Below are 27,340 nucleotides of genomic sequence, written 5' to 3'. Positions count from 1 at the left end.
CAGTTGAAATCATACAGTATGTCACCTTTTCAGATTCGCTTCTTTCATGTAGTAATATATACGTTTAAGGTTCTTGTATGTCTTTTCATGCATGGCTTGATTGCTCATTTCTCTTTAGCGCTGAATCATATTCCATTGTCTGGATGTGCCACGGTTTATTTATCCATTCACCTACTGAAGGACATATTGGTGGCTTCCAAGTTTGGGCAATTATGAATAAAGCTGCTATAAACATAAGGACATACGTTTTCAACTCATTTGGGTCACTACCAAGGAGCATGATTGCTGGATCATATGGTAAGAGTATATTTAGTTTTGTAAGAAACTGCCAAACTGTCTTCCAAAGTGGCTTTACCATTTTGCATTTTACTGATCTCAAAGAACCAGCTTTTGGTTTCATTGACTTTTTTTCTGTTTCTTTTCTATTGTATGTGTATGTTTTTGATTTCCTGCTCATCTATCTTTTCTTTCTTCTCCTTCTGCATACTTCCCTTCAGAAGAGGAGGACACACTTCCTACTTAGGATTAGCTTGCTTTTCTCTTTCTAATTTTTTTTTAACTTTAAGTTCAGGGGTACATGTGCAGGTTTGTTGTATAGGTAAACTTGTGTCATTGAGGTTTGTTGTACAGATTATTTTGTCACTCAGGTATTAAGCCTAGCACCCTTTAGTTATTTTTCCTGATCCTCTCCCTCCTCCCACTCTCCACCCACCAATAGGCCCCAACTAATTTCCTAAAGTGAAAGCCTAGGTCATTGATTTGAGACCTTCTTTTCTAACATTTAGAAGTATATAGTTTAGTGTCCAGATGTTTGGAGATTTTTTTTAGATGTTTTTCTGATTTTAGTTTCTAATATAATTTCATTGTGATTGGAGAATATGCCTTGCATGCTTTGAGATCCTTGAAACTTATTGAGAATATTTTATGGCTCAGAAATAGTCTGTGTTGGGGTGTTGTTCCGTGTGTACTTGAAAAGATGTATATTCTGCTGTAATTTGGTGGTGTATTCTACAAATGTTAATTAGATTAAGTTGGTTGCTAGTGGTGTTCAAGTTTACTATGTCCTTGCTAAGTTTTTGTCTACTAGTTCTGGCATTATTGAGAGATTTGTTGAAATCTCTAACAATAATTGTGGATTTGTCTGTTTGTGCTTGTAATTTTATCAGGTTTTGCTTTAGGCAATTTGAAGCTCTGTTACTAGCTTAGGATTTGTCTTCTTGATGAATTCAACCCTTTAATCATTATGAAATTATTCTTTTTATTCTTAGTAATAATCTACTGTAAGATAGACTTTATCTGATGTTAATATAGCTACTCTAGCTCTCCTTTGATTAGTGTTAGCCCAGTATATCTTTACAATCCTATAACCTTTATGTGTTTTTATATTTAAAATGGGTTTCTTGTAGACAGCATATAGTTGGGTCGTACTTCTTTTTTAAATACAATCTGACAGTCTCTATCCCTTTTAATCAGGAATTCAGACCATTTACTCTTAGTATGATGACTAGTATGGTTAGACTTATGTCTACTGTTGTGCTGTTTGTTTTCTATTTGTCCCATCTGTTCTTTGCATTTTTCTCTCTTTTCTTGCATTCTTTTGGATTGAGAACTTTTTAGTGTTCTATTTTACTTGCATTATTGTCTTAGGAACTTTGCCTCTTTTCTTTTTTAGTGGTTGTCCTAGGATTACATTCTATATCTTTAACTTACACAGTGTTCCTACACATTATATTATACCTCTTCTATATTTTACTTCTATATTTGTTAAAAACCCCACAGTAGATTGTAATTATGGTTGTTTTAAACCATTTTATTTTAAAGATTTGTAAAAATAACAAATATCTTTTATAGTTATCCACATATTTACTCCACTGTGTCTTACTTCTTTGTATAGTTCCATGTTTTTGTTTAGTATCATTTTTCTTCTGCAAAAAATCTTTCTCAACATTTTTTATTTGCGGTTCTACTGGTGACAGATTTTCTCAGTTTTTATGTGTCTGAAAAATTACATCAGCATTTCAGAAAGATATTTTTACTGGATACTGAATTGTAGTGTATCACTTCTGGTTTGGTGGTTGGTTGGTTGGTTAGGAGGACTCGGGACTCAGCATATAGTCAAACTCGTGGTTATGATGTATCACAGCAGAAGGATACAAAGCTAAATTAGCAAATGAGAAAGGTTCATGGGTGAAGTCTGGAGGAAACAAGGCACAAGCTTACATGAATCATCTCCCAGTAGAATCATGCATGATACATTTAATTTCTCCAACAATGAATTGTGACAACACATGTGAATACAGTTGAACAGGAAGCTCATTAGAGACTCAGTGCCCAAGGTTTTTTTTGGAGCTTGGTCAGGTAAGCATCCTCTGCCTAGCATGTAGCAAAATTCTAGTTTCCAAGAAGGAAAGCAGATGTTCAGAATATTGTTTGCATAAATACTTCAGGCACCATAAATCACCCTTATTAGTTAGGGAATGTTAGGAACCCTTTTAAAATTGAAGTTCTTAGACACCAGCCAAGGCCTAACCTTACAAGTAGGCCTTTCTAAGGATAGCACTCCTGAGCCTGCTGTGTTACCTTTTTCCTGCATACTAGGTTGCCTTGTTTTTTCCTTTCTATACTTTGTAGATTTTATTTTATTGTCTTCTGACTCGTATAGCTTCAAGGAGAAATCTGTGATGACTTATCTTTGCTCCATTGAAGGTAATGCACCTTTTTACCTCTGACTGCTTTAAATGTTTTTCTTTATCATTATTTTCAGCAATGTATGTGTGAATGTATGTTTGTGTTTATCCTGCTAGGTATTGCTTGAACTTCTGGGAACTGTGGGTTTGTAGTTTTCAACAAAGTAGAAATTTCTATAGCTATTTTTTCCAGTATTGCCTTACTGTTTTTGTTTTCATGCTTTCATTATGGTTATGTTGATTGCTGACATTGTTACAGAGGTCATTGCATCTTTATTTTTTGGAGGGTGTGTGTGTGTCTGTGTGTGTTTCTCTCTGTCTTCATTTTTGGATAGTTTTATTCCTGTGTCTTCAATTTACTAATACTTTCTTTTGTAGTGGCTAATCTGCTACAAATCTTACATAATAATATTTTTATTTCAAGTATTGTGTTTTTTATATGTAGAAGTTTTATTTGATTCTTTTATGTTTCTTTGTCTCATTGTGTTTGGGTTTTCTCTTATGCTGCTGAGGAAACATTTATTATAGCTATTTTAATGTTCTCATCTCTTAATTTGATCATCTCTTTCATTTCTGGTTCTGTTAATATTGACTGTTTTATTGCTTCTTGATAGGTCTAATAGTTTTCTATTGAATTCTCATTATTTTGAATTTTATGTTATTTGCTGGATTTGGTTGCATAATTTTAAAGGATGTTAGTTTTTTTTTCTAGTGTGCCACTGTTGCTTACAGATAAGTTCGATCCTTTGAAGGCTTATTTTTATGCAGCTTCGGGGAGAATCTAGAGTAGCCTTAAGGACTAATTTAACCTCACTTCTAATGCATGGTCCTTCTGGAGTCACTCATGGCTGCCCTGCTATTCAGCAAGATTTCACCATTTTGGGTAATACAAATTTTAACAATTCCTGGCCCTTTGTGAGCACTGACAGTTGTTTATCTTACAACTCCTGGTAATTTTCTATTTCTTAAGGTTGATTTTTTTTTTTTTTTTTGCTCAGCCTCTTGGGGGTTCAACCTCTACATGTGTAACTTGTGTTCAGCCAAAGATCCAGTAGGACTGCTGTGCATTTTTTGGGATCTCTTTCTGTGTTGATCTCTTCCCTCAGGCATCTGCCCACTCCCCCCACCCCCCCTCCCCGATTCTAGCTCTTTTGGCCTCCCTGAACTCTGATATGTGTCTTTTCAATTCAACAATGTTGCTAGGTTCTTATGAGGTTACCTTTCCCTGTGCCATTGTTTGTAAATTACCTCCAGGCAGAAGCTGAAGCGCCCTCTTATTATTGCCCTTTTAGGGCAACAGTCTGGTATCAGACTTGTGCTACCTTTGTTCAGTGCCAGCAAGTAGTTTCCTCTATTTTGTCCAATTTCTGGTTGTTAGGGAGAAGGATATTTCCAGACCCTCTTTGTCCTTCATACTCAGAAGTGGAAATCTCCCTATAAACATTGCAGACTTTTCCATTTATACCATAAATGTTTCCCTTTTCTGAAGCAACTTTATCCTTGTAATGTGTGAAAATGTCAGTCCTCTACTTTTTTCTTATTATATTCAGAAGATAATAATGTTGCATATGATCAGGATCTCAAACTTCAGATTTTGCTCAGATTTTGTTTCACATTTTTGTATTCACAAAAATCTCCTATGCTGTTGATGAACATCTAGGTATCACTGTGGATCTGGGCTACAAGGAGGATGAGGCAAGTGGGGCACCTAAGGTACAAAATTTAAGGAGACATTCACTCTCATTTGTCAATCCTGTACTTATACTACCTGGAGAGTAAGTGTCTCCTTAAATTTTGTACCATAGATGCCTTGTTTATCTCAGTCTAGTGCAGGCTTTGCAGTGGATATTCCGGACTAAGATCGCTTTTATTACCTAGGGCATTAGTCTCAAACCATGATTAACTAGATCACATATTTCCTTTGGAGTAGGTGTAAGTCTTTTTTACCTTCATAGTTAAATTATTTAAACTTCTCTCTGACCATCTATTTTTTTTGCAGTTGTAATAAAGTCTGATGTAAAATGTCAGTTCCTTAGTATTGGCTGAGAAATGAGAGAAGAAAAGAGTATTCAGGGTAGCAAATACTGTCCCACAAAGCCAAAACCATGTGTACTAAAGCCTTGCCTATTTTTAGTTTAGTCGGCCTTGGCCCTAGAAAACAGTGGCTCTCCCTACCTAGGCCAGATTCCATTAATTCCATGTGGGTTGTTGCCCACTGGGCATGCAGCCGTATTTGCAGTTTGGGAGTCCCAAGTAAGCCTGACTAGGCTTCAAATATGAATCTAGATTTATACTAAGAGGAATTTTAATATGGGTCAGGGACGTGCAGTTGGTCTCTGATGGTGGGAAGAACAAAGTTTTTAATCTTACGTAAAGTATACTCTCTTTGAGGTCTTTGGTTTGTGACCCACTTTTGGATTGCCTTAGGGTGTTCTTGCAGCTGGAATGATAAAGGGATCTCTTTTCTCTCTTCTTAGAAAATAAAGGAGACAGGAAGAAGTACACATGAAGTGATTCATGGAACCATTTGTTTATCTGAACCTGAGCTAAATCTTAGGATAGAAGGGTAAAAATAATTCATTCTTATTATTTTTAGTCCAGATTACCAGGATTTTTCAAATAGGGATGTAGGTATGGGTTCTGGCAGTAATAAACGGTGATTTTACCCAGAATGGCCTCTGTTAAATATCTTCCTCTGGCACTTAAAGTGGTATTTGGTGTCAGTTTAATAGTTCAAAGGTTCTAAAACATTGATCCGGTGTGCAGAAAGTAGCCATTAATCTCATGTTACTACTGCTTTACTCAATTTTCTTTATTTTTATTTTCTTGGGCTTTTCTTTTTTTAAAAAATAAGAAGAATAGCATATTTGTACCATCTGCAGAGCACTTTTATAATGGATTGGGTAAAAATCTCTAATCCAGAAGGAAGATGCTTACATAGTCAAGTCTTTGTAGATACATACAATGTACCTTGAATTACTGGGTGAGGTAATATGTTGTGAAAGAAAATACTGAACTTGGTATTGTGACACTATTCACAATAGCAAAGACTTGGAATCAACCCAGATGTCCATCAGTGATAGACTGGATTAAGAAAATGTGGCACATATACACCATGGAATACTAGGCAGCCATAAAAAAAGATGAGTTTGTGTCCTTTGTAGGGACATGGATACAGCTGGAAACCATCTTTCTCAGCAAACTATCGCAAGAACAGAAAACCAAACACCGCATATTCTCACTCATAGGTGGGAAGTAAACAATGGGATGACTTGGACACAGGAAGGGGATCATCACACACCAGGTCCCATTGTGCGGAGCGGGTAGGGGGGAGGGATAGCATTAGGAGATATACCTAATGTAAATGACGAGTTAATGGGTGCAGCACACCAACATGGCACATGTATACATATGTAACAAACCTGCACGTTGTGCACATGTACCCTAGAACTTAAAGTATAATAATAAAAAAATAAATAAATAAAAAGAAAAAGAAAACAGGCACATGAAAAAAAAAAGAAATTATCTAAGAGAGAACTTTCTCACCCCCAAAATAAATACCCCCCCCAAAAAAATTGTGAACTTGGATTCAAAACAAGCTAATTATAGTCCAGGTTGAACTGCTTGTAGCTCTATGACCTTGAGCAGGCCAGTTAATCTCTTTGAGAGTCACTTTTTTCCATCTGCAAAGTATGTGTATGTATGTGGGAGGTGGGGGAGGATGTGATAAAATCTGCCTGCCTATATATTCATGTCAGTGTGAAGATCATAATAAAGATGTGAAAGCACTTGGGAAATGTGTAAAGAACATATACATACAAATGTAAAAATGATGTTAAGTATTTTATCTCAGTGCAATCAAGTCTTGTTTTTATCTTTGGGACACTGTATATAGTTTCAGCTAAATTTTTTTTTTTTTAATCACTGATCGCTTAGAAAAAGAGAAGTAAAAAGTACATATATTGGAAAATGGATGGAAAACATCAAAGGTTAAAAGTTACCTATGAAAGAATTGACAAAATCTCCTTAGAGTGTGTGTGTGTGTGTGTGTGTGTGTGTGTGTATTAACAAAATTTGAAATTTTTACTTACCTTCTCTTTCACCTCTAGACTTTGAAAATCTGTATCAGATTTTGTGACATATTGTATGTGGATTTTCTACTTTAGATTATCCATGGAAAACTATTTTTTAAAATCAGTCTTGTTGCTCCTTGTTGTCAAAGACAATTCTGGATGTTTTCTCCTGATTGGTATGTTTTCAGTGGAATGCAAACTAATTTAATAAAGCCCTGGTATGTATAATGAGGGTGTTAAATCTGTCAGGACATAAATCACAATGATTGAAATATGAATGTAATATTTTGGTACCTTTGAAACTATTAAATTACTCCCCTATATTACATTAGACCAGTGAGAGAATTCCCTTGGTTGGTTCACTCATTCATTAAACAAATATTAATACCATGCCTACTATTGCCAGGTACTGTTGTATCACATACAATAGTAAATAAAACAGACAGAAGTTCCTGCCTCTGTGGAGCTTACATTCTAACTGAGAGGGAAACTGAAACTAACAGATGAAATATATACTTTATCAGCAAAATACAGGAGGGAAAGGGGATGGTGGGAGTGTTGGAAGGCATGGGGATTGGAGGAGGGCAGGCCTGGGAAGGATTGTGACATTTGATTGAAGACCTAAAAGGAATCTATACAGATATCTCAGGAAAGAACATTCCTGTTCTAAGGTATAGCAAGGGTTAACAGATTTGAGGAAAGTGTGTGCCTAGTGTGTTCAAGGAACAAGAAGGAGGCCAGTGTGACTGAAGTACAGTGAGCATGGAGTATTAGGCTGGTGCAGACATAATTGCGGGTTTTGCATTGCTGAAATTTGCTGTTTGATATTGGAATACATTCTTAAATAAATGTGGTTATGTTATACGTCATTTTAATGTGCATTTCTCACTTTGTTTTGCTAATGACTTATTACTTGCTGTTTATTTTATATTTATTTTAGACTATGGAAATGATGTTAGACAAAAAGCAAATTCGAGTGATTTTCTTGTTCAAGTTCAGAATGGGTCATAAAGCAGCAGAGACAGCTTGCAGCGTCAACAATGCATTTGGCCCAGGAATTGCTAACAAAGGTACAGTGCAGTGGTGGTTCAAGAAGTTTTGCAAAGGAGACAAGAGCCTTGAAGATGAGGAGTCTAGTGGCCGGCCATCAAAAGTTGGCAATGACCAGTTGAGAGCAATCATCGAAGCTGATCCTCTTACAGCAACACTAGAAGTTGCTGAAGAACTCAACATCGACCATCCTACAGTCATTCGGCATTCGAAGCAAATTAGAAGGGTGTAAAAGCTTGATAAGTGGGTGCCTCATGAGCTGACTGAAAAAAAAAATTGTCATTTTGAAGTGTTGTCTTCTCTTTGTGCAACAACAATGAACCATTTCTCGATCAGACTGTGACATGTGATGATAAGTGGATTTTATATGACAACCAGTGATGGCCAGCTTGGTGGTTGGACCGAGAAGAAGCTCCAGAGTACCTCCCAAAGCCAAATGTGTACCAAAAAAGTTCATGGTCACTGTTTGATGGTCTGCTGCCGATCTGATCCACTACAGCTTTCTGAGTTCCAGCGAAACCATTACATCTGAGAAGTATGCTCAGTAAATAAATGAGATGCATGGAAAACTGCAATGCCTACAGCCAGCATTGATCAACATAAAGGTCCCAATCCTTCTCCACGATGATGCCTGACAATGCATTGCACAACCAACGCTTCAAACGTTGAATGAATTGGGCTACAAAGTTTTGCCTCATCCGCCATATTCACCTTCTCACCAACTGACTACCACTTCTTCAAGCATCTCAGCAACTTTTTGCAGGGAAAATGTTTCCACAACCAGAATGCAGAAAAAGCTTTCCACGAGTTTATCGAATCCCAGAGCGCGCATTTTTTTTTTTTTTTTTTTTTGAGACGGAGTCTTGCTCTGCCGCCCAGGCTGGAGTGCAGTGGCCGGCTCTCAGCTCACTGCAAGCTCCGCCTCCCGGGTTCACGCCATTCTCCTGTCTCAGCCTCCTGAATAAATGGGACTACAGGCGCCCGCCTCGTCGCCCGGCTAGTTTTTTGTATTTTTTAGTAGAGACGGGGTTTCACCGTATTAGCCAGGATGGTCTCGATATCCTGACCTCGTGATCCGCCCGTCGCATTTTTATACCACAGGAAGAAATAAACTTATTTCTCATTGGCAAAAATGTGTTGATTGTAATGTTACCTATTTTGATTAATAAAGATGAGTTTGAGCCTAGTTATAATGTAATGATTTAAAATTCACGGTCCAAAACTGCAGTTACTTTTGCACCAACCTAATAAGATTAAAACCAGTAGAGTTGGGTATTTTGAGAGCCATGTATTTCAAGGATGGAATTATTGTTTGTGTCAGCTCTGCTCACAGGTAAAATAAGAGGAAGTCAGAGAATCGATTGTTGTGTTTAGCAATGTGGAAGACATTGGTGACCTTAAATAAGGGCAAGTTGGTAGACAGATGGGATGAAAAGCTTGGTTGGTATGGATTCAGGAGAAAATGGGAGATGTGGAGACAGTGAGTATAGACAACACTTTTGAGTTTTGTTGTAAAGGGGGAACTAGGCACATTTGGTGTGTAGAGTTAAGAGAGTGGGCTTTAAAAAGTTTTTTGGTTCTATATTTAGTGTGATAGGAATAATCCAGTAGAGACGGGATATTTGACAATGCAGTAGAAGGAAGAGATAATTGCTGCATCAGTTTTCTTGAATAGGTGGGAAATAATCGGGATTACCTTTAGTTTTCCAAAGTGACCATTATATTTATTTTTGCTTATAACTCACATTCTTCCCTTTTAAAGAACATCAGTGCCTGAGCCTTTTTATATACAAATCCTTTCTTATGTCTGTACCTTATCCCTCACATGTTTACTTTTTTCTTTTTTTAAAAAAAAACCCTGCATGTGGCATTCAAACACATGTATACTTTTATCAGAGCCCCTAAAATACTTTATTACATTTATTTACATGTCTCACCCATTACTGGATTGTCAATACCTTGATCTATCTTATAACTCAACTATTGGTTCTTTGACTGCAGTGTTTTTATTCATTGCTACATGCCTATATTAGTTACCTATTGTTGCATAACAAATTACTTTAAAACATACCCACTCAAAACACACATTTATTATATTGCAGTGAGTCAGGAATCCAGGAACAGCATAGGTGGTGGGTCTCTTACAAGGTTATGAACCAGTGTGTTGACAGGGCCTGAAGTCTCATCAGAAATCTTGATGTGGAAGGATCCATTTTCTGTGTCACTCATAAGATATGTTTCATTTCTTCTCAGGCTGTTGGCCAGTGGTCTCCCTTGGACTCATGCCAAATGGACCCATAGCGCATCTGACAGTATGGCAGTTGACTTAGAGCAAACAAGCAAGAGGGCAAGAAAAAGTGCCAGCAAAAGAGAGTCCTAGCAAGAAGGACATCACAATTTTTATAACCTAATCACAGAAGTGACATTCCATCACTGTTGCCATATTTTCTTTATTTTTTAAATTGAAACAGAGTCTTACTTACTATATGGCCCAGGCTGATCTTGAACTCCTGGGCTCAAGTGATCCTCCTGCCTTGGCCTCCCAAAGTCTTGGGATTATAGGCATGAACCACCATGCCTGGCCAATATTTTCTTCTTCATAAGCAAGTCACTAGGTCTAGCCCACACTTAAAGAGGGTTATACAACATGTGACTATGAGAAGGCGGGGATCACTGCAGGGACGTATTAGAAGTCTGCCACCTTGTCCCCAAACTCTGAAACTACAAAAATGCTTAACTGGTTGGATGAATTAACCTTTTTCCAAGCACCCTCATGACTGGTAGTGTACATTTGTAAGAGGACTGGTCAAGGGTAAGAATTCGGTTTGAGACTGTATACAGAATAACTTGATACTCAGGGATTATTTCAACTGTTTCTTGTTTCCTTAATGATTTGCTTTTATGAAACAATGTTAATGAAAAGTTCAGGTCATTTTGTATCTTCAGGAGCTAAGCAAAACTAGGAATGCTATTCAAGAAAATCAGAATACATGCAGTATATTTTAATAGGAATTCTAGAAATAATCTGATAGCAAGCTGTATTTTGAGATAATTCAAGCTTCCAGTCATTCCTAACTTATACCCTTGTATGACATGTATGAGCATAAGGATATATAAAAAGCTGTGCAATTGAAATGTAGTTGAATTTGATATCTACTATAAAATAATCTTTATAAAAGTAAGATTTTAACAGGTAGGAATAAGCATCATCAGATCATGGATTTCAATTTTTTTGCATAGTTTAAATGTTGAGGTGATTTAATCTTTTGAAGAAAACTAAGGAATCTCATCCTACACTTATAAAATGTTAGATATTAGAAATAACTTGTCCAATCCTATATTTTTATAGATGAGGAAATGGCTACCCAGTGATGTACCCAAGCTTTCTGGTGGCACAGTCAGTGGCAGATCCCAGGCCTCCTGACTCCATTCAGTGCACTGTACCATGCCTTAAACCATACTGGAGCCACTTGGGGAGTTTAAAAACTTTTGTGCTTGTCTTATCCCCAGACCTTCTGATTTAATTGGTCTGGGTTGGAATTTGGTCATTAGAAGTTTTAAACACTCCCCAGGTGATTCAATGTTGCATCATAATCTGGGAACCTCTACTCCATAGAGAATTAGTGTGCTTAAGGAATTGGAACTAGAGTGAAATCAGTAGTACAGACTTCTATCCGTTATGATTCCTCAATCACTTATTTGGTTGGGTTTTATCAGAGTAGTAAGAAAAATTTTTACATTGAGAAATAATTAAGATATATGCTGAGCAAAGACTTTCTTAATAAAACTGTCCTTTCACGAGTATTTTGTGAGATAGCCCGTGACAAAATTTTTCCTAATCATGAACTAGGAGAACAATTTTTTTACACTAATTAGGCAAGGAGAAAGTTTTCTGCCATCTGTGTTGTGGCATGCTCTGCTGTTGTTTTAACTAGATAAAATTCTAATTACTGTTAAACAGATCGTTTATGAGGTTGTTTTTAATAATTTAGAGCAAGTGTATAAATATAAAGAGGCAAAGAAATGGTTCCAGATTTAAAAACAAAATACATCTTCTTTAAATCAGAATTTGACACACTGGGTTGTATAATAACACATTTCGGTGTGGGTCCTTGGTACTGCAGTGTTGCAAGGAATATGAAATTTGCAGTTTGGTTATAACTATTCTGTTGTGTCATTTTATACTTTTGGATATAAAGCTGACCAAACATTCTAACTAGAAAATACTAATTCATGATTGATAAGTGGCATTTTGTTTCTACATATTGTTCTTTTAAACAAGGTCTTTCCTTGATAATGACAGATGCAGAGAATATGAAGTAGAAGAGGTAAGAATAGGAGATTATGATTAGATCAAAGCATTTCAGAAAGTTAAATCTTTTATTGAACCAGTATCAGGGTGATGACAAGAAAAGCTATATATTTGGGTTGCTAGAATAGAAGCGATAAGGGGCATATTAGTTTTCTATTGCTACCATCATAAATCAATACAAACTTGGTAGTTTAAACAGAAAGTTTTTTAATCTTACAGTTCTGTGAGTCAGTAGGCCAATCCAGGTCTCATTGGGTTAAAATAAAAATTTCAGCATGGCTGTGTTCCTTTCTGGAGGCTGTAGGGCAAGATCAGTTTCCTTGCTTATTCCGGGTTTTGGTAGAATTCACTTCCTTGTGGTTGTAGCACTGGGATCCTTGTGGTTGTAGCATTTGTCTTGATCAGAGCCCTTTCTAGCACCTACATTCCACCCTCATTCCCTGGCATGTGGCCCTCCGTCATCTTCAAAGCCAGTAACAAAGGTCAAGTCCCTCTCAAGCTTCCAATATCTCCTTCTCCTTTGATTTAAACTCTCTGATCCACCTTCTGTCTTCCTCTTCCACTTTAAAAGCCTCATGTGATGAGATTGGGCCTACCTGGATAACACAGGATAATCTCTCCCATCTCAAGTTCCTTAACCTTAATTACAACTGCAAGTCCCTTTTGCCATGTAAGGTAACTTAGGTTCCAGTGTTTAAGGGCACAGACATCTTTGGAGGGCCACTGTTCTGCCTGTCAAAGAGAGCTAGATCACTGGAGTCAAGGAAGCCAAGTGTCAGCACTGACATAGCTGTTGAAAGTCTTCATTTATACAACAAAAATTTTTTTAGTGCTTGCTATGTCTAGTCATTGTAGTAGGCGCTGGGGCTATTGTGGTAAACAAGACAGACATAGTATCTGCCGTTGCGTGTCTAGCAGTGTACTTATAAAAACAAGCAAAACATATAGTATTGCTTTATAAATAATTCTTCATGTGTTCCATATTTATGTAAGCTCTTTGAAAGCCAGTACTAGTGTTCTTTGTTTTGGCTCTTTCCTCATCCCGTCACTACAATAGTGTTTTACATACTAGATGCTTAACAGATACTGCTAACAAAGGCTTACTTTGTTTTTTCTTTGCATTGAGTTAGGAACCTCATTTATCTCTCTTTTTTTCTATTTTCTGCTTCAAAAACAGTGAGGAATTTTGAGTTCAAAAATCCAGACTTAGAGGACAATTTAAGATTTAATCAGATACCCACTGAGGAATTTTTAAAAAGGCCTTAAGAGTGGCCATGCACTCCATTTTACTTTTCTTGCTGAAGACTCTAAAGTGCTAAAGGCAGCTCTGTTTTGCTTTTTCCTCCTCCTCCTCCTATTATTATTATTACCGTTATTTTTGAGTGTCTGGCTCTGTCACCCAGGCTGGAGTGCATTGGTATGAGCACAGGCTCACTGTAGCCTTGACCTCCTTGGCTCAAACAGTCTTCCTACCTCAGCCTCCCAACTAGCTGGGACGACAGGCACACTGTACCACATCTGGCTGATTTTTAAATCTTCTGTAGAGATGGAGTCTCACTATATTGCCCAGGCTGGTCTTGAGCTCCCGGGCTCAAACTATCCTTCCACTTTGGCCTCCCAAAATGATGGGATTACAGGCATAAACCATGCTTCCCAGCCTTGCTTTCACCTCCTAGATTCAATAGTCAGAGAGTACTTCCCAATTAAAAAAAAAAAAAATCAGCAGTTGCTTTAAACCAGTATTCACCTATAGTGAAGAACTGCCAACTTGGAAGCAAATGAAAATAAATTTCTCAATATGGCTTTTATGAGATAGATAGACTTTTAAAATAATGGAAGAGATTTACTATCTATTGTTCACTGCTCTTAGAGCTTCTATCTTCCTTGTATACAATTCTCCCACTGTGTGCCGAGTGTGAGTCTACTCTTCATGGAAAAACTGCAGTATTCTTACCAATTATTAAATGCCTTCTAAAGACAGTTATTCGTAGTTTTTTTAGTGATAGTCGTGGTTACAATTCTGTATCATGTAGTTTCCCACTGTAGCAATAGGGAACTTTAGTAATAGTGGATTGGAGTAAGCATAGGTATATGAGATTTATAGACTATACAGGCATTTATTTCAAACTTCGCCATCATAGAACTTTTTATCAGAACTATTAGCAAGTGGCTAAATATACTTGCAACACAGGTTTGGGCTACAGAGTGTAAATGTCACATGAGGCCTTCTTAATTTCAGTACATACCAAGTTCTCCATCCCAAATTCCTTCTTGATTCTTTGACAATTTAACATTATTTGTGGATAATTTCTTATCCTGACCTTTTATGTTTCTAAACGAATAGCCTAAATATATTTTATATAAAACTTCATTTCTGAAAGAAGAACTTTTGGAATGAGTGGAAAGTTCATTTGATTTGCTTAAGTGTAGAGATGGCTATTGTTATATTTAAGTTTGGATGATATTAATTTGGGTGAAGGAAAGTAGTAGCTACTTTTATAGAGGTAGGTGGTTTAATGTACTATATTTATTTATTTATTTATTTATTTATTTATTTTGAGATGGCGTCTCGCTCTGTCGCCCAGGCTGGGGTGCAGTGGCCAGATCTCAGCTCACTGCAAGCTCCGCCTCCCGGGTTCACGCCATTCTCCTGCCTCAGCCTCCCAAGTGGCTGGAACTACAGGCGCCCGGCTAGTTTTTTGTATTTTTCAGTAGAGACGGGGTTTCACTGAAACCCCGTTTCATCGAGATCGATGGTCTCGATCTCCTGACCTCGGGATCCACCCGTCTCGGCCTCCCAAAGTGCTGGGATTACAGGCTTGAGCTACCGCGCCCGGCCTAATGTACTATAATCTTTAAAATGTTACTAGGTAATGTTGATTTCTGTGAACTTAGCATTTCAGTGGCTAGTAAGGTAAAGCATCCTGTTGGGTTTAGTTCATATGTAAAAATTCTTATTGGCAACTTTTGAAGAGAGCTGGAAGTTTAACTCTAAATAGTGTAATCCTAATTAACTGAAGTTTTCTTGATTATTTGAAAAAGACAGGGGAAAAGACTCCTGTGTTGATGGACATTAAATATAGTAGTGACTTAAACACGTGCACTGCTACAGAGAGAAGAGGCAGGAAATTTACTGACCTATTGAAACTTTTGACAGGTGCAGTACATCTTTGGAAGTCAGATTTTGATTATTATTAATAAAACAGCCTTTGTTTAGTAAGTTGAACATCGAGTGAGAAGATTACATGGAGCAGTAAGCATACAGATTTGCAATAGGTACTCCATTCAGTGGGTTTTAATGAGTGTCAAAACTAAACTGACCTTAGTGAATTATAGCTACTACACACACATAGCTTCAGTTAGAAAGGATATAGTACCAGGTAATGACATCAGTTTTTACAAATGTGTTCCTGGGGAAAATAACCTAAATTCTTGAAGCAGATCATTTAACTTATAATTGGATGTAATATTATGAGAACAAAAGGCCTTAAGGCAAAAACTGTTCCTTATGGAGGCTTTTTGTTTTTCATTTGAAATTAGTACAATTGCTGATCGACTTTTTAAAAAAAATCTCATATTCTTTTAAATATAATAATCTGAGGGTGTTGCTGAATTTAGTAGCACAACTGAGAACAACAGTATCCTTAAAAACAAATAATCGAGTTTAGGTTAATTGGAAATAGTTGGCTAAATACGACTTTTAAAAATAATACCTAAAGTACATGTAGGAACCAGATAGATTAAATAACGTGATAAAAATGTTCAGAAGAGGTAGTACCTTTATACTTAGTTTTTAAAAATTTAAATTCCTGTACTATGTAGATTTTAATGTTTTGTGACCACATGCATGTATAGTATAGTAATAATTCACTGTAAGCTTGTGTACTGTATTAGTTGAAGTACGATAAAGAAATTCTTGCGGAAGAGTAGAATTACTTCTGAAATACTGTGTTTTCCAGCTTGCATTCCTCATCCTACTTATTCACTTATAAAGTGATTATTTTCTCCCTGATAGAGAAAGTAGAAACAAATGACTGTTTTACTTTTTTTTTTTTTTTTGAGATGGAATCTCTGTCACCCAGGCTGAAGTGCAGTGGTGTGATCTCGGCTCACTGCAACCTCTGTCTCCGGGGCTTAAGTGATTCTCGTGATTCAGCCTCCTGAGTAGCTGGGATTACAGGTGCGTGCCACCACACCCAGCTAGTTTTTTTTTTGTATTTTTGGTAGAGACAGGGTTTCACTATGTTGGCCAGGCTGGTCTCAAACTCCTGACCTCAGGTGATCTGCCCACCTTGGCCTCCCAAAGTCCTGGGATTACAAGCATGAGCCACCTTGCCTGGCCTGTTTTACTTTTTATTTTCAGAATGCTTATTATGCAATGGAAGTAGAATTAATCACATTCCTCTCCCTGACCAATAATGTGGAATTCTCTACTGACTGTGAGTGAGTATTTTTTTTAAATCTTTAATGAAAGTTCTTTTATGATACCACTAAACAGATATCAGAATTTACTTTTCAATTAGGTGGGATAGTGGTGATGAGCAGATTAGACTCCTTTGCAGATGATACATTGCTTAGGGGAACTGACATTTAGACCATTGATCCCTCTAGTGATTTACATGTCAGGACTGAGCTATTTGTCACTTGCTGTATCTTAAAAGTAGGTAGAATAAACAAGAGGATTTTTACAGACTATAAGATCCAAACTAAATAATCCTGAAAAGGCCTTTATGATTTAAAAGTCTGTTAAGTATCATAAATTTTATTTTTTTAAATGAACATGCAGTAAAACCTTTTCTGTGTATAGTTGATATATTTCAACATGTGTATAGATTTATCTAACCACCATCACAGTCAATATCCAGAATAGTTTTCTTAGCTCAAAAACTACCTGGTGTTATCCCTGTGTAGTTGTGTTCCCTCCCTACCCCTCAATACCTGGTAACTCTGCCATTTTACTTTTTGTCTTTCCAAAAATGGTCATGAAGTGGAATAATAGAGCATGAAGCCATTTAAGACTGTTACATATCCATTTACTCAGCATAATGCCTTATAAGATTAATATAAGTTGTTCTGTGTATTGATATTTTACTCCTTTTTATTACTGAGTAGTATTCAGTTGTATGGATGTACCACAGTTTGTTTATAAGTTTATTAATTGGAGGACATTTGAGTTGTTCCAGTTTTTAGCTATTTTAAATAGAGCTTCTATAAACATTTGTCTATAGGATTTTGTGCGAATGAGTTTTCATTTCTGTTGGGTAAAAATACATAGGTATGGGATTGGTGGGTCATATGGTAAGTGTTTATTGTCAAGAAATTGGCAAACTTTTCTAAAATGGCTATACCAGTTTGTATTTCCCTCAGTAATGTATGAGTGTTCTAGTTGTTCTGCACAGTTGTCAGCACTTGGTATAGTCAGTCTTTTTCATGTTAGCCATTCTAATAGATTTGTAGTGGTACCTGATAATGAATTTCATTTTCACTTTCCTGATAGCTAGTGATGTTGCACATTTTGTCATATGTTTTATTATATTCTCTTTGGTGAAGGATCTATTCAGGTCTTTTGACCATTAAAAACAACCTTTTTATTTTGGAAGAAGTGTAGATGTATAGAAGAGTTACAAAGATAATACAGAGTTCCTTTATATTCCTCACACAGCTTGACATAATAATAACAATTTACAAAACCTAGTGCATTTTTCAAAATTAAGAAACCAATGTTGGTACCTTACTACTAACCAAACTCCAGATTCCAAACTGAGATTTTGCCAGATTTTCCGCTGGTCTCCTGTTCTCAAATCTATTCCAGGATTACATGGTACATTTGTCATCTCTTCCTAAATCTCCTGTAGTCTATGACAGTTTCTCTGCCTTTCTTTGTTTTTCATAAACTTGATAGTTCTGAGTACTAGTACCAGTCAGATATTTTGCAGAGTGTCTCTCAATTTATGTTTGTCTGATGCTTTTCTTGTGATTAGACAGAGGTGATGAGTTTTAGGAAAGAATACACAGAGGGAAATGTCCTTTTCCTCACATCTTATCAAAGTGCATGATGACAGCATTACTTGGCTAAGGTACTGTTTATCAGATTTCCTCACTGTAAAGTTGATATTTTTGTCTTTTTGTATTATATTCTTTAGAGATGAGTTGCTAATTTCAGCCCACAATCAAAAGGGTGGGATATTGTTTCATCTTATGGATAGGGTATATCTATATGTTATTAAGGTTTCTTCTGTAAGTAAGCCTTGGTCCCTTCTCTTCCATTTGTTTATTCAGTCATTTATATCAATATGTATACTTATTTTATACATTGGCTTATAATTCAATACTATGTTATTTTGTTGCTAAAATTGTTCCAGTATTGGTCCCTGTATTCCTTTGACATGTCCCATCCTTTTCTTTTTTGAATACTTCCTTAATTTATGGTACTACAAGATACTCCAGGCTTATCATATATTTTCTCTGCCCTACCCCTAGAATCAGCCATTTCCACTTAGGAGCCCTGGTTTCTTGTATTGGAGAATTGTGTTTAGATCCTTTGTCTCTCTGGTACTGGATATACTTGTTGATACAGGGGTATCACCATTTCAAGGCCTTCTCAGAGAATAGAGCTAGGAAATAATACATTTATATATTAATCATGTATTTATGTACATCTATAATTGTTTCTGTACCTATTTGTATTATATATTATGCTGTATATATAATATATATTAAGTTCATACTGATGTCTGTGACTAATCCAGTACCACAGGGTTCATTCTAGGCTTCCCCACTTTGCTTCTGTAACTTTCCTTTCTAACAGAAACCTGGCCTTGATCATCCGTTTACTTATTTGTTCCATCTCAGTAAAGCAAGTTCACAATTGTTAACCAGTACCCCTGTGAGAAATAAATTTACCCTACCCCGTTTGGCTGGGTTATTCCATTCGTTTATAATACAGCCAGATTCATTTGTCGTGGACTGCGATCTATCTTAAAATTCCCCCAACATCTTAGTTGATTTTTTAAAATTTGCATACATTAAAGTTCAGTCTTTGTGATGTGCGGTTCTGTGGGTTTTGACAAATGCACAACGTCATGTATACACTACCTCAGTGTCATACAGAACGACCTCATCACACTAAAAAATTTTTCCATGCATCCCCTTTGTAGTCAGCCACTACTCCATACCCCAGCTCCTCTCCTGACAACCAAAATCTCCTGTAGTTTTGGATTTTCCATTGTGTCATCTGAATGCAGTCATATAATAACATTGTTTTTGGATCTGACTTCTTCCATTTAGAAAAATACATTTAAGGTTTATTCATATTCATGCATCAAATACTTCAGTCCTTTTCATTTCTGCATAGTATTCTATTGTAAAGGAATACCACAGTTTGTTTATCCATCCACCTGGACATTTTGGTTGCTTTCAGGTTTTGGTGGTTATGAATAAAGCTTCATTAAATATTGGTGTGCAGGTTTTTGTCTGAATACAAGTTTTCAGTTCAGTTTAGTAAGTATCTAGGAGTTTGATTGCTGTGTCATATGATACATGTATACTTAGCTCTATCAGAAGCTGCCAAACTGTCTTTCAAGTGGTTGTGCCATTTTTTATTTCCACCAGCAATGAATGAGAGTTCCTATTGCTTGTATCTTTAGCAGCATTTGGAATTACCAGGTTTGTTTTGTTTTGTTTTTGTTTTTTAAGCTATTCTAATCATGTGCTTTTGCTCATATTTAAATTATATTGTTTTCTTACTGTTGAGTTTTGAGTGTTCTATATATTTGTTGGACAGAAGTCCTTTGCTCCATAAGTGATTTGCAGGTATTATCTCCCTGTCAGTAGCTTGTTCTTATGTTATCTTAAAGATACCTTTCCAGAGCATAGATGTTTAATTTTGGTGAAGTCCAATTTATAACTTTTAATTTTATGGATTATGTTTTTGGTGTCATATCTAAGAACTCTGCTTAACTTCAGGTAACAAAGATTTTATTCTTCTTTGTCATTTTTTGGGTACAAGTTTTACAGTTTTATATTTTACATGTAAGTTTATTTTGAGTTAATTTTTGTATAACATGAGGGTTTAGGTGAAATTTTATTTTTTTTCTTTGCATGTGGGTGCACAATTGTTCCAACACCATTTGTTGAAAAGATAATCCTTTCCTCATTGTATGCCTTTGAACCTTTGACAAAAATCAGTTGACCCTGTTTGTGTGGATATATTTGTGAACACTCTATTCTTTTCCATTGATTGATGGATCTCTTCCTTCAGCAATATCACATTGTCTTGGTAAGTAGCTTAAAGCCTTAAAATTAGGTAGTATAATTCCTTCAACTTTATTTCTTTTAAAAATAGTTTTATTTTCTCTAGTTCTTTTGCCTTTCCATAATAATCTTAGAATCAGCTTGTCTATAACTACAAAAAATCCTGGAATTTTGATTGGAGTTGCGTTAAATTTCTAGACCAGTTTGGGGAGAATTGACATCTTTATGATATTGAGCTTTCTGATCTATGAACACCGGGTATCTTTCTACTTACTCAGATTTTCCTGATGCATGCATCAGCATTTTGTTATTGTTAGCATATAGCTCTTGTACATGTTCTAATGGTTTTGTACTCAACTATTTGGTTTTTATGGAGCTATTTTGAGTGTTATTATTTTTAAATTTGAGGGTTCCAAATTGTTCATTGTTAATGTACAGAAATGTGATTGATGTTGACCTTTTTCCCCCAATCTTTGTCTCTGTTTAGATTGGATCATTTTTATTCATCGTAGTAAGTTCACTGACTTTTTCTTCTGTCATCTTCATTTGGCTATTGAGCTCATTTAGTGAGTTTTTTATTTTGGTTATTGGTATTTGTCCGCTTCTAAAATTTCCATTTGGTTCTTCTTTTATCTTCTGTTTTTTTTTTTTCTGAGTTTATCCCTTTGTATCAAGAATGTTTGCACTCACTTGTTAAAGCATTCTGTAATAATGGCTCTAAATATCTTTAATATCTTAGATAATTTCAACATCTTTGTTTTCTTGATGTTGGTATTTTCCCTGTGCAAGTTGAGTTTTTTTTGATTCCTTGTATACCTAGTAATTTTGGATTATATCCTGGACATTTGACTATTATGTTAGGAGACATTGGATCTTGTTTAAATACTATGCAGAATGTTGATATATTTGTTTTAGTAGGCAGTCAACCCAGTTAGATTCACACTGCAAATTTCTGTGGGTTGTAGTTACAGCATCAGTTTGATTTTGAAAGCTTTTGCCATATTACTTGGTTCTGTCCCACCTGTGTACCACCTATTGCCAGTCTGGAACTTGAGGGGTGGTCTGTTCCATAATTCGCAAAGTCTGTGGTGTTGCTCGCCCATGTTCCTTGTCTGTGATCTTCCAGTAATTTCTAATTCTACGTGGCTTCCCTTTTCTGACCAGAAAGTGAGTCTTTATCCCTCTTTAATGTTCACTCCCTGCAGCTGTGCCCATATTCAGGGCCAAGTGGCAGGAGGACAGAGAGAGAAGCAAAAGGGATTCACCACATCCTCTTGGGAGCACAGCTTCTGTGATCAGAGAGGTAGATTACCTCTCTCAGAGTTTTGGTTCATAATAACCTCCATTGCCACGGCTGCCACAGCTGTGATGGGTGGCTGGTCTTGAGAGAATAAAGAGAGAAAAAAAATGGGGGAATTTGCACACTTTCTTGTGAGTCTTAGGAGACCCCTTTCCCTCTCCTCGAGCCAGAGGTAGAGGGGTTCTCCTGAAGCTTTCCATTTGGGCTGTATTATGTTCAGTCTGGATGAAAGCAGAGGGGGAGATAAATGGTAAACCCGTGGTTGCTTCAGTGGTACATCAAATTCTGGTTGTCTTAATCTGCCTGCTACTGTTACTTTTCCAAGTTCCCTAGTAGTTGTTCCATGCATTCTGTCCAAGTCTTATAGCTACATTAACTTACTGGCATGTGATTACCCTATCTTATCTGGAACTGGAAGCTGACTTAAGGTTTTCAATTTTGTTTCTCTAGGAATTTGACAAGAAACTGAAGTTTTGATTCAGATACATTTTGAATTGAAACCAGAGATGTACTAGAGTTTAGATTCTTTCATTTGATTAAGGTAAGATTGTTTGATAAAATTTAATCATACCCTTACTATGTATGCATTTTTAGACATATTTTAATGTGTATTTTATTAACACATTTAAATTTCCCAGTCTTATCTGAGATTCTGACCTCAGGAAATATTTTCATGGTTTCTTTACCACTTATGTAGCTAATGTTCCTTGAAACAACTACTAGATTCAAGGGAAACGTGATTATACATTCGCTGGAAGTGTTATATACTGATATCAAATCTGTTTGCCTAGAGCAGGAGTCAGCAAACTATGGCCTACCTATTTTGGTAAATAAAGTTTTATTGGAACACAGCCACACCCACTTAATACATATTGTGTGTGGCCATCTTAGCACTACATTGGCAGCGTTTTTAGTTGGAACAGTGTGTGTGTGGCCCAGAAGCCTAAAATCTGGCCCTTTTAGGAAAGTTTGCCAACCCTTGGCCTAGAAAACTGAAGCAGGGTATCTTATTATGCTATGTAATTATAGTACATGAAATGGTAGCTAACTGATTTTAGTTGTCAGTAAGACTTGTTGTATGAAAACTTATTAGAGATTTAAATATGCATGTAAGTATATGTGCAGATACAAGAACTCTTAATTTCTTGAAGTGAAGGGTCTGTATTATTTCTTAGAGGAAGTGCTAGTTTTCTGAAGTAATTGATTTTTAAAATAAGACTTAATGTTGTTAGCAGTTAAATACTAAATGCTTATTTTTTAAGTAGAAGCCTTCATTTTGCTTAGATTATCAAAAATAAAAGTTTATATGATAAAGGTCAAGCTTGTTCCCATTCTAAAAACTATTCACACAAATGTATTTAATTATATTTGTCTCTACTACTAAGTTTAAACTGAACAAATAACATTTTGAGAGTGATGATTGTGTGTGTGTGTTTTTTTGTTTTTGTTTTTTTTTGTTTTTTTTGTTTTTTGAGACGGAGTCTCGCTCTGTCGCCCAGGCTAGAGTGCAGTGGCCGGATCTCAGCTCACTGCAAGCTCTGCCTCCCGGGTTCACGCCATTCTCCTGCCTCAGCCTCCCGAGTAGCTGGGACTACAGGCGCCCGCCACCTCGCCCGGCTAGTTTTTTGTATTTTTTTTTTTTTAGTAGAGACGGGGTTTCACTGTGTTAGCCAGGATGGTCTCGATCTCCTGACCTCGTGATCCGCCCGTCTTGGCCTCCCAAAGTGCTGGGATTACAGGCTTGAGCCACCGCGCCCGGCCGATTGTGTTTTTAATATCTGTTCCAGTAATGCAAGTGGTTTAGCTTATATAAACTTAAATGAAAACATGGGTAATATAAAACTACATTTAGTGGCTAAAGTTGGAGTTACGTTTCTGTCTGAGATTTAAATGGAAACGCTTACACTTGTTTGTGATTCCTAAAATTATTAGTGTTTAAATAAACATAAGATAGAAGGAGAAAATAAAATTGGAGCCTAGAAAGTCTATAAAATCTTTGCTACACTCCTCAGGAATGTCTTGGCTGAAGAAAAAAAAACATACATTTTAAAACCATGTCGTATTAAATTAGAATTTCCAACCAATATCATAAAGGAATTTCTCTGTTCAGGGCACCAAAATTAGAAACAAATTATATTTGCTATTTTCCATGTAATTTTAACAAAATAAAGTAAGCTTCTAAAATCTTCATCTCATAAAGAACTATTATTTGATTTGAAAATAGCCTCTTTTATATCCTGCCTAACCTGAAATATATTTGGTTTCCTAATAGACTTGTGTGAGGTATCTTTGCTTGCATTTTTATAAAGCCAGTTTAAAACCTTTAAAATTTACTTTTTAAAGGAAGGAATCTGAAAACTTATCAGAAAGAAAATACTTTGCATCTTTTTGTGCCATCACACATTTTATATTTAGATCAGTATGAATTTAGAATTTGAGTGCTTATACATTTGAATTATGAAAGGTGATAAAATTAAGCTGCAGAAGGGATGGAAATCTTGATAGCTTTAATATGTTAATGAGCCCCACCTTAGCACTGTGTGTGTTTAGCTGTGGAGAGTATCTGATTTGTAAACTAGGACTTATGAATAAAATAATCAATTTCTTATGAATAAGTAAAATTTCCTTTTAAATGGTGGATGATATAAGAAGGTAATGCTAACATTTTTTGCATCTATTAAAATCATATCTTAAGACATCTTTTTTTAATTTCCCTGATTTATATTCTAGTTGTGGTACTTAAAAGTAAAACAAGGGGAAATAAATTCATAGGAAAGTTTATACTTTGATTTTCCCTTTCATATAATCTTAGATTACTTAGATTTTTCTAACTCAGCATAAAAGATTTCATTATAAAAATCAAATACTGAGTCATTGCCAGTTTGATAGTATCATTGAAATTCAATATGTGTACTTTAAAAACAGGCATAGAATTTTTTCTTTAAATTGAATATACTGCTTATCTCTTAAAGTATATGTGACTAGATAAGAAAGGGCCTGAATGGACTTGGTTTGGAATTTTCTCTGTTCATGTCTTTGAAGGTTTTCAGACTAAAAGAGAACGTCAGCTTTTTAACTTTGTAAAACCTGATCCATATTACCACATAGCTGTTAGTTACAGTAGCTGTTTGCAATGTTGAATTTTTGTGATGAGTATTTTTACTGCTAACAATGTGGACATGGGTATTATTTTCATATAACTGTCAGGGCAGTAAAGAAACTAGTTTGGAAGTAAATCTCCAAGATTTATCCTCATAGGAGACAATGTTAAAAATCTTATTTTAACTGACCACTATGGGGTTTTCTTTAAAATGTTAAATAATGTTTTTGAATAATTTGGTTTTTATACCCATTTTATCTTCTACCAAATAAGTTTTTTAAAAACTCAATTTTATCCACATAATTTGCTGTCAAGAAAGGTATACTGCATTTGAAGAAGAGGAATAAAGTCTCTTTTTCTTTTTTTTAAAGCTCTTGAAAAAAATTTATTTTGAAATAATTTTAGATGTACAAATAAGTTACAATGATAATATAGTACAGAGAGTTTTTTCGTATTCATTACTCAGCTTACCCTCATGTTAACATCTTACATACCCATGGTATAGTGATCAAAACTAAATAATCAATAATGATTTACTAAAACTACAGACCTTATTAGAATTTCACAAGTTTTTACCCTAATGTTCTTTTTCCGGGATCCCATATTATAGTTAGTTGTGTTATTTCTTTAGTCTCCTCCAATCTGACAGTTCCTTAGTCTTTCCATGTCTCTCATGATTTTCACACTTTGAAAGACTCCTGGTCAGGTATTTTGTAGAATGTCATTCAATTAGAGTTTCTCTGATGTTTCCTCATAACTAGATGGAAGTTACCGATTTTGAGACAGTATACCACAGAGGTGATATGCCTTTTTCAGCACACAATATCAGAGGTTACATGGTGTCAGAATGTCCTATTACTGGTAATGTTAGCCTCGATCACTTGATTATGGTGGTGTCTACCAGATTTCTCTATTTAAAAGTTAATACTTTTCCCTTAATTAATAAATATTTGGGGGAAAATGCTTTGAGGCTTGACAAATATCTTGTTTTTCCTTAAATTTTTGGCCACTAATTTTAGCATTTATAGGTGGATCTTGCCTGCAGCATCTGTGGTGTTTTAGTGGTGATTTTCTATTCTCCGTATTTCCTCTACATTTATCAATTGTAATTCTTCTGTAATACAGAGTAGTCCCTCCTCACATTTATTTGCTTAATCATTTGCTTATATCAGTGTGAACTCATATTTATTTATTTTATTATCTGGATTAGAATAAAAAATTCTGTTGTTATTTATTTTGTTGCTCAAATTGTTCCAGCTTCGGCCACTGGGAGCACTTTTCAACATGTCATTGTCTTTTTCTTTTCTTTTCTTTTTTTTTATTTAAAGCAATTCCTTACTTTCTGACTTTATGAGACGCTTCAGGCTTATCTTGTGTTTTCCCTGCTCTAGCCCTGAAATCACTTACCTCTCCAAGGAACCCAGGTCCAACTTGTTGGATAATAGTATTTAGAAACCAGCATCTGGGTGCTAGGTATGTTCATTGCTACCAAGGTGTTACTGCTTTTAGACCTTTCAGGGGTCAGAGTTAGGAAATGTATACTGATATGGTTAGGCTTTGTGTCCTCACCCAAATCTCATCTTGAATTGTAATCCGCATAATCCCCACATGTTAAGGGAGAAACCTGGTGGGAGGTGACTGGATCATGGGGCAGTGTCCCCATGCATTTCTTATAATAGTGAGTGCTCATGAGATCTGATGGTTTTATAAGTGTCTGACAGTTCATCCCTTACACACTTACTCTCTTGCCTGCTGCCATGTAAGACATTCCCTTCTGCCATGATTGTAAGTTTCCTGAGGCCTCCCCAGCCATGTGGAACTGTAAGTCAGTTAAACCTCTTTTCTTTATAAATTACCCAGTCTTCGGCAGTTCTTTATAATAGTGTGAAAATGGACGAATACTAATAATATATTAACTCACATACATACATAAATCTATATTTATTTCTGTGTTTACTTTCTGTATACATGCTTAAAATATTAATTCATACTGATACCTTCAACTCTAGTTTTGCACCACAGGGATTATTCTAGTATTTCCCCTTTGCTTATTTGTAATTTCTTTCTCCCACAGTGCGAAACCTGACTCTTATTCTCTACACTGTATTTATGTGTTTATTAGACATATATAGTAGTTGCCAAGTTGCTAACCCATACTCCTGTAAGAAACAAATTTACCAAATAGAATACAGTGTTTGTGTACAGTTGTTTTTGTCTGTATTCTCACATTATCCAGCCAAAATACTTTTTTCCAAAGTTAATTGTCAGGTCTTTTCTTCTGTATATCCCCATCAGTCTACTGTGCCATTTCATTTGTACCACAGTTAGATTCATTTTGTCACAGTTCGCATTCCATCTTGAGTTTCTCTGATACCCTGGTTGTTTGCATTTAATTTGTATACAGTAAAATTCATTCTTTGTGTTGTACAGTCTTGTGGATTTTGAAAAATGCATAGAGTCACATATTTACCAACATCAGTTCTGTGACCACCCACCCCCGCCTAATTTTTTTGTGCTGCCACTTTGTAGTCAGCCTCTCTCCTCAGCCCCAAATCCTGGCAACCC

At 35.9% G+C, this 27,340-nt stretch overlaps 1 protein-coding gene across 4 annotated transcripts in view; it reads left to right on the top strand.

The window, feature by feature from the left end:
* The window catches only part of GLCE (glucuronic acid epimerase), a 125,138-nt gene that overhangs the window by 33,094 nt on the left and 64,704 nt on the right, over positions 1 to 27,340 (top strand). For all 4 annotated transcript variants that reach the window (XM_033189593.1, XM_033189594.1, XM_033189590.1 and 1 more), the window contains one exon: positions 22,126 to 22,216. The gene's annotated coding sequence lies outside the window, so the exon portion shown is untranslated. The remainder of the gene's footprint in view (positions 1 to 22,125; positions 22,217 to 27,340) is intronic.

The sequence above is a fragment of the Trachypithecus francoisi genome, unplaced genomic scaffold, assembly GCF_009764315.1.
Source record: "Trachypithecus francoisi isolate TF-2019V2 unplaced genomic scaffold, Tfra_2.0 Lachesis_group3, whole genome shotgun sequence".
Classification (NCBI taxonomy): domain Eukaryota; kingdom Metazoa; phylum Chordata; class Mammalia; order Primates; family Cercopithecidae; genus Trachypithecus; species Trachypithecus francoisi.
The sequence above is the reverse complement of the archived record's forward strand: the minus strand, read 5'-3'. Positions and strand labels throughout refer to the sequence as shown.